General features: G+C 37.7%; 1 protein-coding gene across 3 annotated transcripts in view; it reads right to left on the reverse strand.

Moving 5' to 3' along the window:
* sema4ba (sema domain, immunoglobulin domain (Ig), transmembrane domain (TM) and short cytoplasmic domain, (semaphorin) 4Ba) overlaps positions 1–4,907 on the reverse strand; it is an 84,403-nt gene extending 79,496 nt beyond the window's left edge. For 2 of the 3 annotated variants that reach the window (XM_039614159.1, XM_039614157.1), the window contains exon 1: positions 4,789–4,894. The gene's annotated coding sequence lies outside the window, so the exon portion shown is untranslated. Of the gene's footprint in view, positions 1–4,788 lie in introns of all 3 variants that reach the window. The other variant, XM_039614158.1, reaches the window with a different exon arrangement.
* Positions 4,908–14,613: the final 9,706 nt, after the last annotated feature.

Consider the following 14,613-nt stretch of genomic DNA (forward strand, 5'->3'; position numbering starts at 1 on the left):
GGTCATACCAAATATTGACTTTCAAGATTGTTAGAATGTACAAACTCTATTTTTGCCATATATAGCGTATCTCTATGTATGTTTACCCATATTTCAATAATAGCTGCATCTATTTGCTGCAAATTATGAAGAAATGACGGATGCTTAAGACTTCTGGATAGTATTGCAGATAAATGAAACAGTACAGATATGGGAAAATAAGTATAAAATAAGTTGCTAATGAAGTTAAACAGTAGGGTTAGGGTTAGACCTGTAATAATAAATATGAATGGTCTTAACTTTTTAGGAGCAATCACATATACTTTCCTGCAACAATTTTGTGTCACTCTAACTGAAAAAGTTTTAGATGTTTAGACTTATGGGTCATTGATTAGACCATAAAGTTCATGTTTTTATGGACTGTATTTCTAAACATTTAGGCAGAATGGTGAATCAATAAAGTGTGTTTTTGGATTACCAGAAATTTATTGTCAATTTAAAAATAATTCGTATATTGAGTATAATGAACATATGTCCCTTAGTAAATTTCTCTACATTAAATAAATTCTCAGTTGCTGAGTTATTAAAGGGACTATGAAGCCATTAAAGTTAATTACCTACAAGATCTGATGTATTAGTTTGTAGTAATAAGACCAACTGACTGCACCACTTACCATCATTTAATTAGCCTATTAAGATAAAAGTGGAAGGGCATGCTGCTGAACTAACTATTACACACACAGGTCTGTGTGTGTGTCTATATATATATATATATATAAAATATAAATATATATATATACATACGTGTGTGCGCGCGTGTGTGTGTGTAAGTCATAAAAGCCTTCAACTCTGTGTTTCAGATAAGAGCAGTACTGCTATATTTCTTTCAATGTTAAAACTATTAGGGTACTAATCCATTGATTAACTGACAGGAAGTTAACAGGCATCTTTATTAAAATAGGCCCTAATACATATTCCTCAGTATAACATGTGAACTGAACAAATTTAAGTTTTGGACACAATTTTTTTTTGCAGGCAATAAGAGAAACTGTTTGCAGCCTTAGGTGAAGTCTGACACACCTACTTGGTTAGTTTTAGTAGCGCCACATCAACAGATATGCACAAAGCACTTGGTCATCTCTACAAAGACCCTTGAAGCTTTTGAACACACAGTGTCCTTGGCACTATACTAACTGATTACAAGAAGCGTGTGCGATCTCCCACCTCTGTATGCACTGCATGCTTGAGTTACATGCCCTATGCTGACCTCCTCAGTGGTGAGTGAAAAGAGGTCTCAGGTATACAGGGAGTGCAGAATTATTAGGCAAATGAGTATTTTGTCCACATCATCCTCTTCATGCATGTTGTCTTACTCCAAGCTGTATAGGCTCGAAAGCCCACTACCAATTAAGCATATTAGGTGATGTGCATCTCTGTAATGAGAAGGGGTGTGGTCTAATGACATCAACACCCTATATCAGGTGTGCATAATTATTAGGCAACTTCCTTTCCTTTGGCAAAATGGGTCAAAAGAAGGACTTGACAGGCTCAGAAAAGTCAAAAATAGTGAGATATCTTGCAGAGGGATGCAGCAGTCTTAAAATTGCAAAGCTTCTGAAGCGTGATCATCGAACAATCAAGCGTTTCATTCAAAATAGTCAACAGGGTCGCAAGAAGCGTGTGGAAAAACCAAGGCGCAAAATAACTGCCCATGAACTGAGAAAAGTCAAGCGTGCAGCTGCCAAGATGCCACTTGCCACCAGTTTGGCCATATTTCAGAGCTGCAACATCACTGAGTGTCCAAAAGCACAAGGTGTGCAATACTCAGAGACATGGCCAAGGTAAGAAAGGCTGAAAGACGACCACCACTGAACAAGACACACAAGCTGAAACGTCAAGACTGGGCCAAGAAATATCTCAAGACTGATTTTTCTAAGGTTTTATGGACTGATGAAATGAGAGTGAGTCTTGATGGGCCAGATGGATGGGCCCGTGGCTGGATTGGTAAAGGGCAGAGAGCTCCAGTCCGACTCAGACGCCAGCGGCAAGGTGGAGGTGGAGTACTGGTTTGGGCTGGTATCATCAAAGATGATGGAGTCAAGCTCAACTCCCAGTCCTACTGCCAGTTTCTGGAAGACACCTTCTTCAAGCAGTGGTACAGGAAGAAGTCTGCATCCTTCAAGAAAAACATGATTTTCATGCAGGACAATGCTCCATCACACGCGTCCAAGTACTCCACAGCGTGGCTGGCAAGAAAGGGTATAAAAGAAGAAAAACTAATGACATGGCCTCCTTGTTCACCTGATCTGAACCCCATTGAGAACCTGTGGTCCATCATCAAATGTGAGATTTACAAGGAGGGAAAACAGTACACCTCTCTGAACAGTGTCTGGGAGGCTGTGGTTGCTGCTGCACGCAATGTTGATGGTGAACAGATCAAAACACTGACAGAATCCATGGATGGCAGGCTTTTGAGTGTCCTTGCAAAGAAAGGTGGCTATATTGGTCGCTGATTTGTTTTTGTTTTGTTTTTGAATGTCAGAAATGTATATTTGTGAATGTGGAGATGTTATATTGGTTTCACTGGTAAAAATAAATAATTGAAATGGGTATATATTTGTTTTTTGTTAAGTTGCCTAATAATTATGCACAGTAATAGTCACCTGCACACACAGATATCCCCTAAAATAGCTAAAACTAAAAACAAACTAAAACTACTTCCAAAAACATTCAGCTTTGATATTAATGAGTTTTTTGGGTTCATTGAGAACATGGTTGTTGTTCAATAATAAAATTATTCCTCAAAAATACAACTTGCCTAATAATTCTGCACTCCCTGTATGTAAAGGAAGCAGCGTATGGCAGGTTTTTGCGCCTTCACGCTGAAATCAATGCTAATTTAATAGACAGCACAACTGCATGAAAGGCATTAATTGAGACGAAAACACTGCATTCTTGTACTGAAAAGGGCTTTTTCAGTAAAGGCTTCAGACAAGTTAGAGTACTCAAATCTTGAATGTACCCATATTCAGGTAATAAGTTATTTCAGTGCTGAATGAAAGAAAAGCTGCGGTATGTGAGCAGAAAAGGAAGGCCAGCTCACTGAGAAAATACTAATTAAATATCATTCAGTTTATCAAAAGTGACAAATAAACTTTTCTAGCAAAATTATATCAGAGAAAAGAGCTACAAGTGAAGAATAACCTCCCTGCCACGCAGTTTTTTGCACTACTCATGTCCTTGCACGGCTCATTCAACTAAAGGTTGCTCATTATTAAATCGACATTTAAATTTAGTTAAAATCATCACATGTAGCTGTTAAAATCAGCAGACTGTGTGGCTGTCTTCAGCCTGCAGTGAAGGGTTGAAAAGACCCATCTGATTGTTCTGGTAGTCTTGTTTGAGCAGACATGTCTGATGACATTTTGAACATTGCACTTAAAGCAATTGAAAACAGGAAGAGAGCAATACCACCCCCCATAAATGTCATTTTTTCTATTTATCTATAGCCATTCTGTAGCATTTTGGACATGAGAATGAAAAAAAAAACCTATACAAGAATCACTTTAGGAACAAGACTACAGACTCAAATCAATCCAGTGCACTGCAATTGCTGCAAGTTAATACCAGTCTCAGGGTACTTTCAGTCAAACCACATCACGTTTACTTTAATGGTTTTCAGCCCACACTCACAAACACAGCAAAGAAAAATCAATTTTTAAATTTAGTGCTATAATTACACAAATGTTTATGATAATGTAATCATGTGAAAATACAGCATTTGAGAAAGTCTTCCTTAGAATTGTGCAGCAACAGCTACACACTTACTTTTAAGTGCTGTACTGCAGGCTACAGATTACTTAAGACGCAATAAAACGCACAGTGTTATCAGGAAACAGTCTGATTGTCACTGAATGTTGTAGCCATAACTACAAGCCCCAAATGTCAGTAGGTATTACAGTAAGTTTATCTGCCCTAATTTCAAGAGAACGTAAAAAAAAAAGCTACAAACAAAAGGTGAATAAAGGAAAAGCAACAGGGGGGAAACATTCACATGAGCATCAAGGGGGATGCTCTATTTTCCCCAGAGGGAATGAGCAGGCTGGATTTTATGTGGACACATTACCCCCAAGATAATGTCGTATCTTTGGAGTGAGATTTTACATCAGTGGCGTATGGATGTAATATCAGATGTTAATACACTTTTGGCTATATGTTTTGTTTTTTTCCTCTATGCTGACATCTCGTATTACCAAAAAAATGCAATACACATTTTAATATAATGTGTTTGTCCATCATAGCAATAATAAAAACAGTGTTGAGCCACTGGTGGTTTACTGGTCAGTATCTACATTTATTTACTGGCAATGATGTCAAATCCATTCTATTGTCTATTATTAGTAGGAGTATTAGTAGAATTGTTGTTGTTCTTAAGGGGCATAATGAGTGACATTCTGTCAACCAGATTCTCAAAGTCTTTAAAAAAAAGATTGAGAAATTCTCATTCTATATGGTTTGCATAAAAATCATAGAGAGAAACTATGCTGCAAACATGGTTCTAATTCATGTAAGTATTAAACAGGAGAGTGTCACTTTTTCAGTGACTGATGAATGTATTAGTATTTGTCAAAACACTTGCTTTTTTTGAATTAATAGCCTAATTTTAATTTTGGTGCAACCCCAATTAGCTGCGCTCAAGGTGACAATGTTACACAGTTAAACGTTGCAAATTAGGCTAACAGTTAGCTATATATTTAAAAACACAGATTTTAACAAATACTTACATTTTTAAAGAATGCTGACACTTACCGAAGAACTTTGTGTTTAGCGCCATCTGAAAACCCCCTGTCCAATTAGAAAGAAGCTTTTTCCTCAAATATTTGTTGTTGTTTTTTTTCCATCTTTCTCACTAGCAAAGATGGCAGCCGGAAGTGGCCACTCTCAACCTTCAACAAAACATCAACTAACTTAAGTTTCAGTTTTCTTTTATGTTTCTACATGATCCTCGATCAATGCCAGATTATTGTTACTGAATTTATCCTGTCACGTTTATTGATTGCGAATTAATTCATTTATCTTCTCTTTATTTGTTGGTTTTCTGATTAACATCTTTGCATATATGCTGCATATATATTCTTGTTCAGTTTGGCTTGGACAAAATATGATGTTGACATCTGGAAATCTAGAGGAGCATTTCAAATGTGCTTCATCCACAAATAAACAGAGAGTTGTTTATGTTTTTAGCAGTGCTGCAGTCGCATATCTTACAGCAAACACTTAGTCAGTGGCACCTTTGTTTTGAACGGGGCACCAGTGCCACCTACTGGAATATTTTTGAAAACACGGGTTCACAAAGACATTAAAAGCTATGTCCAGTCATCTTGTCTGCTGCCTTCAGTAGCTTCAGTAAGCAGCACTGAAGAACAATGCTTCTTCCACCATTTTTGTTGATGCTATAACTCAATAGTATTGAAATGAAATGTTAACTGCATAGTTCATATGTAAACCAGGTCCTAGTGTGAAGCTGCTGTACAATAATAAACCTACATGACAATTTTATGAATTGTTTTCACAATTAAACATTATTCCACTCATTATAAATGAGAATTGTATTAGGTAAATTATGAAAGCATTTAAATATTTATTTGTATTGTTACAAATCTAACCAGTAGGAAAATGTAGCTCTAATTACTGCACACAGAACATACTGAAATAAAGCTTTGGGACAAATATTGTGCAAATTTTTTGAATGGCATGCGTGGATATTTTTTTCATTTCCAAAGTCATTCTGCTTTGATGAAAAACCCGAGAACAAGACCTGAGAAGGTAATACAGTAATTTTAAAAAAGGGGGGACCGAATGAACAGAGAGGTGTATTGAATTTCAAGGAGCTATTCTGAAACTAAGATGTGCACGATTTAAGATCCACAGGATAAGCAACCTCATTCTTCTAATGTCAAATCATATAGTAGTTATTTTAGCTTCTAAAAATTTCTCTCAGACCAAACATAACCACCGAGCACAACAACCACACAACAAATAATCATTCAGTGTGTTTGTGTGTGTGTGTGTTTTATCTTGTGGAAGAAGCATGTCTCCAGCCCTTCAAAGAGCTAATCTACCAGCTCTCTTCATCTTTACTTTACAAGGTATGACAACATCTACCTGGAAAATGGCTAAAGATGCACATTATGGAAACAGGAATAATGCGCACTGTACTAATATGTTGCCTTCAGAATCAAAAGCTTCTTCTTTTTCATTCTGCCCTCCATTTTTTTTATCACCAGTGAAATGAAATATTCTGAAATATAACACTGATTAATTTATTCATGACAAAATGTTGCTAATAAAAAAAGCAAAGTAGTATTAAGTGATTCTTTTATTAACTAAATTCATTTGGCATTATGGCTCATGTGGTAAGAGGGCAAATGTTTCAGCTGTGCTATTTGACGAAGCAAAACTATGTAGAGTACTTCCCTTCACTGACAACACATACATTATTTATACAACTAAAACAGAGCACTGCATTGCTCTGTAGTTTGTGATCCTTAACGTGATTGTGATTCATGAAGAAGAGGCATGAGTGAGGGATCGAAGCCATTTTGACGCATCTCACACTTTCATGCTCATCCAGTTGAAGAGTTTGTGTGACTCATATGGAATAAACATAATACAGAAAAAACATAATGAACACCCAGAGATAAAAGACAAATTTAAAATAAATCTACAAAAAAAAGAGGGTTTTATGGAAACCTTTACCCAAACATATATTTTTTGAGAAGAATCTAGCTGTTTAATTTTGTTAAATCTTTTAAATGAAGATGATGGAAAATATGCTTTTTTGCTTCATCTTGCTGTGCTCACTACTAACACTGTTAGGAGAAGAACTGTGGAGACTGAGACATGGCTGCTTCAATACCTCTCGACCTCACATAGCCAGGGACTCTTCCTCATACACAAACCCCGGTAATATTTGATATTCAGGGTTCTCTTCAGATTTTATAGATTGCCATGTCATTTTTACTTTTATGCCATTTTTACTTTTTATGCCATGTCATAAAAAGTAAATAATAATAATACTCATTAAGACCTGCGATTTAAATGGATTATAGAAGAAAAATTTTTGTCAACCATGAAGAAAACCAATAAAGGTTTCTGACTGTTTCCGATAAAACCTGAAAACAAATGTGGTTAATTTAATTTAACTCACATTTGTCCAAATTTGCATTTTATTGTATAATTTAAGAAAATTTGAATCAAATGCTTTCTTTTCTTTTGTCTTAATTTTGAGTCTGATTTAAATTCAGTTATGAACAAGATTAATTAATGAACTGGCAGTTTCCACTACAGTTTCTTTCAAATGGCCTTTAATCTGCTGTTGGTGAGATATTGTCTGTTACTATGTTTCGCAATATGCTCAAAGTGGTCCTTAAGCTTTAAGTTAAAGCTCACTAATGCAGTTTGTTCCCATAGTGACATGCCAACCACATAACCACTAAAGCATAATATATTATAGATTAATGAATTGTTGAGGATTATTAACACATCAGTTTTTCAAATGCACTGGAAGAATTGCAGTAGCTGATAAAATGAAACAATCTCACTATAGCTTGTTTAATAACAAACAGTCCTGGATCTTTTTTCTGGATATCTCAATCAAATGTATCACATCATGTCATTACAAAAGCGTCATATGAGGAAACAGCATCAATATGCCCAGTTTGTTAGTGGAGTAACCCTGAAAAGTTTGTGTATGTTCAGTATTGCTTAGTGAAGGACACCGCTTATCCTTTAAGCACAGCAGAGATGTGCTGAAAGCGTTCACAAAGCCTTGATCGCTTTACATTTACATGGCCTCACAGCCTCATCAGTCTCTATTTCTCTTTGCTATCTTTTTGCTGTCTGAATAAACCGTTTTATATAAGATGCTGGAATAAAAATATTGGGAACACTATGGCCTGTAATGAATGAAAAGACTTTAAAGAGGACACAAATCATTTATGACTGAGCTAAATGTTTTCTACTCCCACTTTAGCAAAGTTATGTGCATTCATCTGTTAGTACAATGCAGTCCCTTAAAACCCTTAAGTGCTGCGACCCTAAATCCTGACACTGGATCTAGTAGGAGATATTTCATTTAACATAGGAAGGAATACAGACCTGAGGGGGAAAAGGTAGGGCTCCAAATATTTGTATGAAATAAAAAAGAAGGTTCTGTACCAGCTGCAAGTGATTAACATTTGACTGGTGCAATAATTAATAACAATGACACAATAATTTTGTGTTGAGAAACCAAATTGTCATGAATGCTAAATTGCCTGAAATGCACACCAGAGTAAGGCAGTGATTCGTGCACACTTTTATTTTATTTTTACTTTTATTGTATTAAACAATGCTGGACATCTGTCCAAATAATAACAAAAATAATAAATTAAAATTTCTAGACATCAACATAAGGGATGTGTTTTTCTTTGCAATTTAATTGCATTATAAAATAGGAGTTCAATTAATTTTTTTAGGCAAACTGTGCACTTATATATTTCTCTTTGTTGTGGGAAACCCACAGGGAGTCAGAGTAGAGGACAAACTGCAGAAGACAGCTCTAATAGGATTCAATCCTCTGCCAGCAAGGGGCTGTCATACCAAAAGCTGTCGGATCTTACTCTCTTTCCTCTTCTCCTAGCAGTTCATCAGAGTAATTTCTGCTTTGTGCATATAAAATTCTTCCTCATTGCCAAAAATGAATAAAAAAAGTGCACTAGAGTCCATCATAGAGTCATAACACCACCTGACCTTTAAGTTTTCCTCTCCTGCTCCTTATCTCTCCTTTCTCTCTCTCCTCTGTAGGCATCATTGAGATCTATTTATGCTATCAGTTTTTGTACTGTATGCTGATGTCCTGCCACCTCCTTTTGAGTAAAAAGTGAGGAGATGACAGAAAAGGAGAGGGCAGAGAGATATGCAGCCATTAGCTGCTGTCAGCTAACATCAGGATATGTCCATGGATTTTACAAGTTGACATCTATTTACAAGTCTGGTTAAAGAGCACAGGACAAAGTCTTTTGTGGCTGTATGAAATCAAGTACCACTTGAGGCAAATCTGAGATCGGTCTTTCTGCATGCAGACATACTGCATGAGCCATCCTGTTCCTTATGTCTGTTCTGCTTCCTGTTTCTAATACTCACATTCCACTGCTCTCCTCGCTCTCTGAGTATATGAAATTAAAAGAAATATAGGCTCCTCCTGGGCAAATCCCTTCCTCAGCAACCTGTGTACTTGGAGCCTTCAGGTCTCATATCTGTGCAGACAAACAGTTAGGGCTGATTCCAAATGGTCTAGGCTTTGTTCTTACGGGAAGCTTCAGAAGTTTCTTGATTTTGTCACTATAGCACCCTGGCTGGTCCATTCATATGTTTGTACCTCTAATTATCTTCCTGTCATAAAAGGCTGACCAGTCATTCCAAAATCTCAAGGAGCATTTGATCTCAGTCTCTGTCTATCCACTGTGATCTAGCCAACAAATCTGGGGCAATATGTAAGTGACATCACGTCTGTCTTGTTTGTGTCCAACCCAGAGCCCTCTGTGTGCTTCCTCTTCTATAAGGCTGGAGAGCCTTCTTACTTCGTTTCTATTAGTGGACACTGGCTTCTGGAAACGGACAACTGAGAAAATGTATGCTGCCACCTATCAAGTCTACAAATTTATTTACACTCACCTGCCACTTCATTGGGTACACTTTGCTAATACCAGGTTGTGCTCCCTTTTGCCTTCAGAGCTGCGTTAATTCTTCATGAAATAGACTCAACAATGTGCTGGATACATTCCTCGAAGATTTTGGTATCAACTGTTCCACCACAATAAAGTGCTCTACTACATTGAGATCTGATGGTTTTGGAGGCCATTTGAGTACAGAGAACTCACTGTCATTTTCAGGAAACCAAATTGAGGTGATTTGAGCTTTGTGACATGATGCGATCAGCCATCAGAAGATGGGTACACTGTGATCATAAAAGGATGGACATGGTCAGCAGCAATACTCGCTGGTGTTTAAATGATGCTCAGTTGGTACTAAGGGGCCCAAAGTGTTCCCAGCAAGTGTGAGATTACACAACCACTGGCCTGAAGAGTTGATATAAAGCAGAATGGACCTGTCCTTTGACACTGTTTACACCAAATTCTGACCTTACCATTTGAATTTTGCAGCAGAAATCCAGACCAGGCAACATTTTTCTACTCCTATGTTGGCCAATTTTGGTAAGCCCACATGAATTGTAGTTGCAGTTCCTGTTCTTTTTTATTTTTGGACCCATATGGGTCTACTACTGTGGGCAGCACTGTGCATTCAGAGATGCTCTTCTGCACACCTTGGTTGTAGCAAGGGATTAATTAAGTTTCAGCTTCCTTCCTTTTAGTTCCAAGCAGTCTGGCCATTTCCCTCTTACCTCTGGCATCAACTAGACATTTTCAGGCAGTAAAAATAGAACCTACCTCCTTATATCATTTCTGCATAGGCAGATGGGACTTGTGGTTATTTTATGGTTTTATTAATACTTATTTTGGGAGTCATTTCTAATTGTCTGCAATAATTTAACCTAAGAGCTATGTCCATAAGGCAGTAGTATTTATTGGACTTGACCTTAAGAAGATGCTTATGATCTACAGTCTAAATACTGGTCCATTTTTTTCCTGAAAGCAATCTAATTAGCATTTCTGTAAATTGCACTTTAAGTCACAAAACCTAAGAACGACTAGCAATATGATTAAAGTACTCATCTGATACTTCCTGGGCTGCCAAAATGAGCAAAACCACCATCCCAGTCCTATTTCACCTCATTTGGGTTCAATGGATAAGCAGAAGAGGATGGATGGATGGATGGATGGATGGATGGATGGATGGATGGATGGATGGATGGATGGATGGATGGATGGATGGATGGATGGATGGATGGATGGATGGATGGATGGGATTAGTCATGAAACCAGTGACCTCAGAGTTGGGCTATGCTCAGGGACCCATGGTAGAAGACGGATAGACAAGATGGATATTTTGTCCACTGATTAAGTGGAGAATTTAAACTTTCAAATACTTAAATCATATGAAAAAAGTTGTTTTTATGGACTGAAAGGGACATAAGATAAAGCAGGACATATTGGAAGAAGAAAGGCATTATCGGCCCCTGAATATGGTAATTTAGTCTACAAGATGAAACAGATGCTCCAACGGCTTGCCAGTGGCTGCATGGGATACGGCCAAGATGACATAAATTTTCTATTTAGTGTGCCAAGTATTTGGAAGGTGTGACATGACTTCATTAAGGTGGCTCCATCCTCCTGTGACTTTGCCAAAATGTACAAAGATTTAATCATCGTTCTAATTTCAAATGTATTGTCTACTTGTTCAGTTTTCTCAGTGTGAGTCATGTTGAATATAGCTACTGTGCTGTTTAAAAGTCTGGAACCACAATGAAAACTTGTCATAATGTCATATAAAACTGGAAATAATTTCTAAATTGTGAACTTTGAGGACCTGAAGACATTTAAAAGGTGCAAGAAGTGTCACATAAGCTGGATTTGCAGCATTGGTCATGGTAAGCCATTACAGTTTCTTACAATTCCCATAGTTATATTCGTAAGTTCTTGACATTAACATATTTTTGTAATTTTGCCCCAACACATCACCACAATGGATCAGACAAGATGGGACTGAAGTGCAGACTTTTAGATTTAATTCAAAGAGTGTAAGTAGTGCAATGGCTGTTTAGGAATTCCAGCCATTTTTGTACACTGAACCGCATTTTCAGAGGAAGTGGTTTTAAAAAGCGTAATTTTAATCTTAAAGATTGTTTTTAATACTTAAATGAAAGTCATTTGGAGTCACTGTCTAAAGTCTAAACCCAAAGACATCACCAAATGTTGTTCTCCCTCCCTTCTCCATACAGCTTTGTATTTAATAACTGAAAAGCTTTCCTGTTGGGCTGAGATCAGGTAACTGACTTGAATAATTTCATTTCTTTGCCTTGAGAAACCCATATTTTGCTTTTGCAGTATGTTTCAGGTCATTATCCATTTGCACTGTGAAGCACCATTTGATCAGCTCTGCAATATTTAACTGAATCTGAGGAGAGAGTTCAGCCCTGTACACTTCAGAATTCATCCTGCTATTTCTATCAGCAGTGACATCATCAATAAAATCTAGTGGCTTGGTTCCACTTGCAGCCATGCATGTCCATGCCATAACACTGCTCCAATCATGTTTGACAGATGATGTGGTGTGCTTCAGATCATGACCTGCTTCTCTCCTTCTTCATCTGTCTGTGAAGGTTCTCACTCATCCAGGTCATCAGATTCTAAGGAGCTTCCAAAGAAAAGTGTCTGGACACTTTTCTTGAAGACGTTTCACTTCTAATCCAAGAAGCTTCTTCAGTTCTAAGAGCAACTGGTGGAGCGTCCCAAGATTTTGCCGTTTCTCCTCAAAAGTTGCCCATAGTGGACCTCATCACAGCCACAGAAACTGCCATAAGGATGAATAAATTACCACAAACAGAAGCAGAGCAAATCAGGATGAAGGTTTCTGCCACCCTGTCCAGTGCAAAACGCCCTCCGTCTAACCTCACAATACAAGAAAAGAAGGCCGTCACATCCCTGAGCAGAAACCATAACATCACCATATTACCAGCCAACAAGGGGAGGACCACTGTTATTCTAAACACAATGGATTATCACGCACAAATTACTACATTCCTCAGTGACAATAATACCTATGAAGCCTTAAAATGAGACCCCACCCAGTAGGGCTTAAAAATCTGGGACTCTCCACCAGTTGCTCTTAGAACTGAAGAAGCTTCTTGGATTAGAGGTGAAACATCTTCAAAAATGTAAAGAAGTCCACACACCTTTCTTTCCAAGCTCCTTAGACCTCCTTCTTCATACTTTTCACTTCCCATCATTTCTGTACAAGCTCTTTTAGATCTTAAGTCTAATCTGGCCTTCTTGTTCTTGACCATAGCCAGTGGTTTGCACCTTTCCATTTATATTCATGAATCCATCTCTTGATTATAGACTTTGATAATGACATGCCTACGTCTTTGAGAGTGTTCTTGACTTGGTCAGATGTTGTGAAGAGGTTTTCTTAAGCAGGGAAAGAAATATGCAATCATGTACTTTAGTTATGTTCTGTGGTCTTTCAGGCCTTTTAGTGCTGCTGAGCTTGTCAGTCCATTCATCCTTTTTAAGAATGCACCAGATTGTTGATTTTACCATTCCCATAGTTTTTGCAGCTTTGCAAAAACTTTGCAACTCTTATACGTTTATTTTGGTTTTTCCACACATCTAATCCAAATGTTTTTTCTGTTAAATTTGTCAATGACCAGGGATACAGTGAACTGGCTTCACTCTTTACCAATCACTTGTCCAATTACTTTTGAACCTCTCAAAATGCGGCACTAAAAGCAAAAACATGGCTGTACTTTCAAAACAGTCTGAAAGTTCATTGCTTGATTTAAAATCATTTGCGGTGCGGCAAAACAATGTGCCATTGTCCAAAAACATATGGACCTAACTGTAACTCCTGTCAAACTGTAACTCCTGTTCAGTGACAGCGATACAACTCAGATTTCCTTGAGCTGTATTCCTGTCACTGAAACAGAATTCAGATGACACAAAGCTGGAGTATGTCTACTAATTAAGGCTTTTCAAGTTTTCGGGTTGCTCACATTCTTCGCCTTTTATACACATGGCTGTACCTCAAGTTTCCAGAAGAACATGGCTTACTGAGTAGCATTTAGACAGTGGCAAACATGAAGTAATTAAAATTGGCAGGAGTCAAATAGTTATTGTAACAAAGTGGGGTTTTCACTGAATCACATCATGGCTAGATTGAGGGTTTCTAAGTGAGCAGTGAATGATACTTTAAAACACTTTATGTGAACTGGATTCTCTTCTGCAAAACACATGTTATCCAAACTACAGTCAGACAGATCAAAAGCATCCACATCATGATAAGATCAGTATATGCTGTTTTGTTCAATGAGGGGAAAGTAGTTTACCACAGACAGAGACATTCCTAAACAAAGAATCCAAGAGTCAAATCAGCAGAAGTACGGTGGAGCTGTGGTGTCAAGTAGCATCTCTAAACTAGTTCTCAGGAAGGGAAAAGAGGCCAAAGGCTTCAGGGTTGGGCTAAGACATATCAACATTTCATAGTGAATGATGGAAAAAAGACCTTTTTACTAATTAATCCAGATTAGATGTCACTGGCACTAACAGAAAGGTGTATATTAAGAGACAAACAGGGCAGCGATTGATACTGCAGTTCATCAAACCCAGTAACAAAAGTTGGTGGAAATATGAAATTCTAGGCCTGCTTTGCTTAACCTTGAGTTGGACACCTGCTCTAAAGTGACTCCACCCTAACAAAGCAGAAGTAGCACTCCAACCATCAGAGACATGCTACACCCTCAGATTTGTCTCTTTGTGGAGGAGGATTCATATTACAGCAGGTTAATGAGCCCAAACGCACCTCAAAGCTTGTTGAGAGCTACTTGAAGACCAAAGACCAAGGAGTCCTAATGTCATGGACTTCCCTCCACTTTCAAACCCCACTAAACACTGCAGTCACTGGTGGGGGTGGGGT

This window comes from Oreochromis aureus, linkage group 7 (genome assembly GCF_013358895.1).
Source record: "Oreochromis aureus strain Israel breed Guangdong linkage group 7, ZZ_aureus, whole genome shotgun sequence".
In the NCBI taxonomy this organism is placed as follows: domain Eukaryota; kingdom Metazoa; phylum Chordata; class Actinopteri; order Cichliformes; family Cichlidae; genus Oreochromis; species Oreochromis aureus.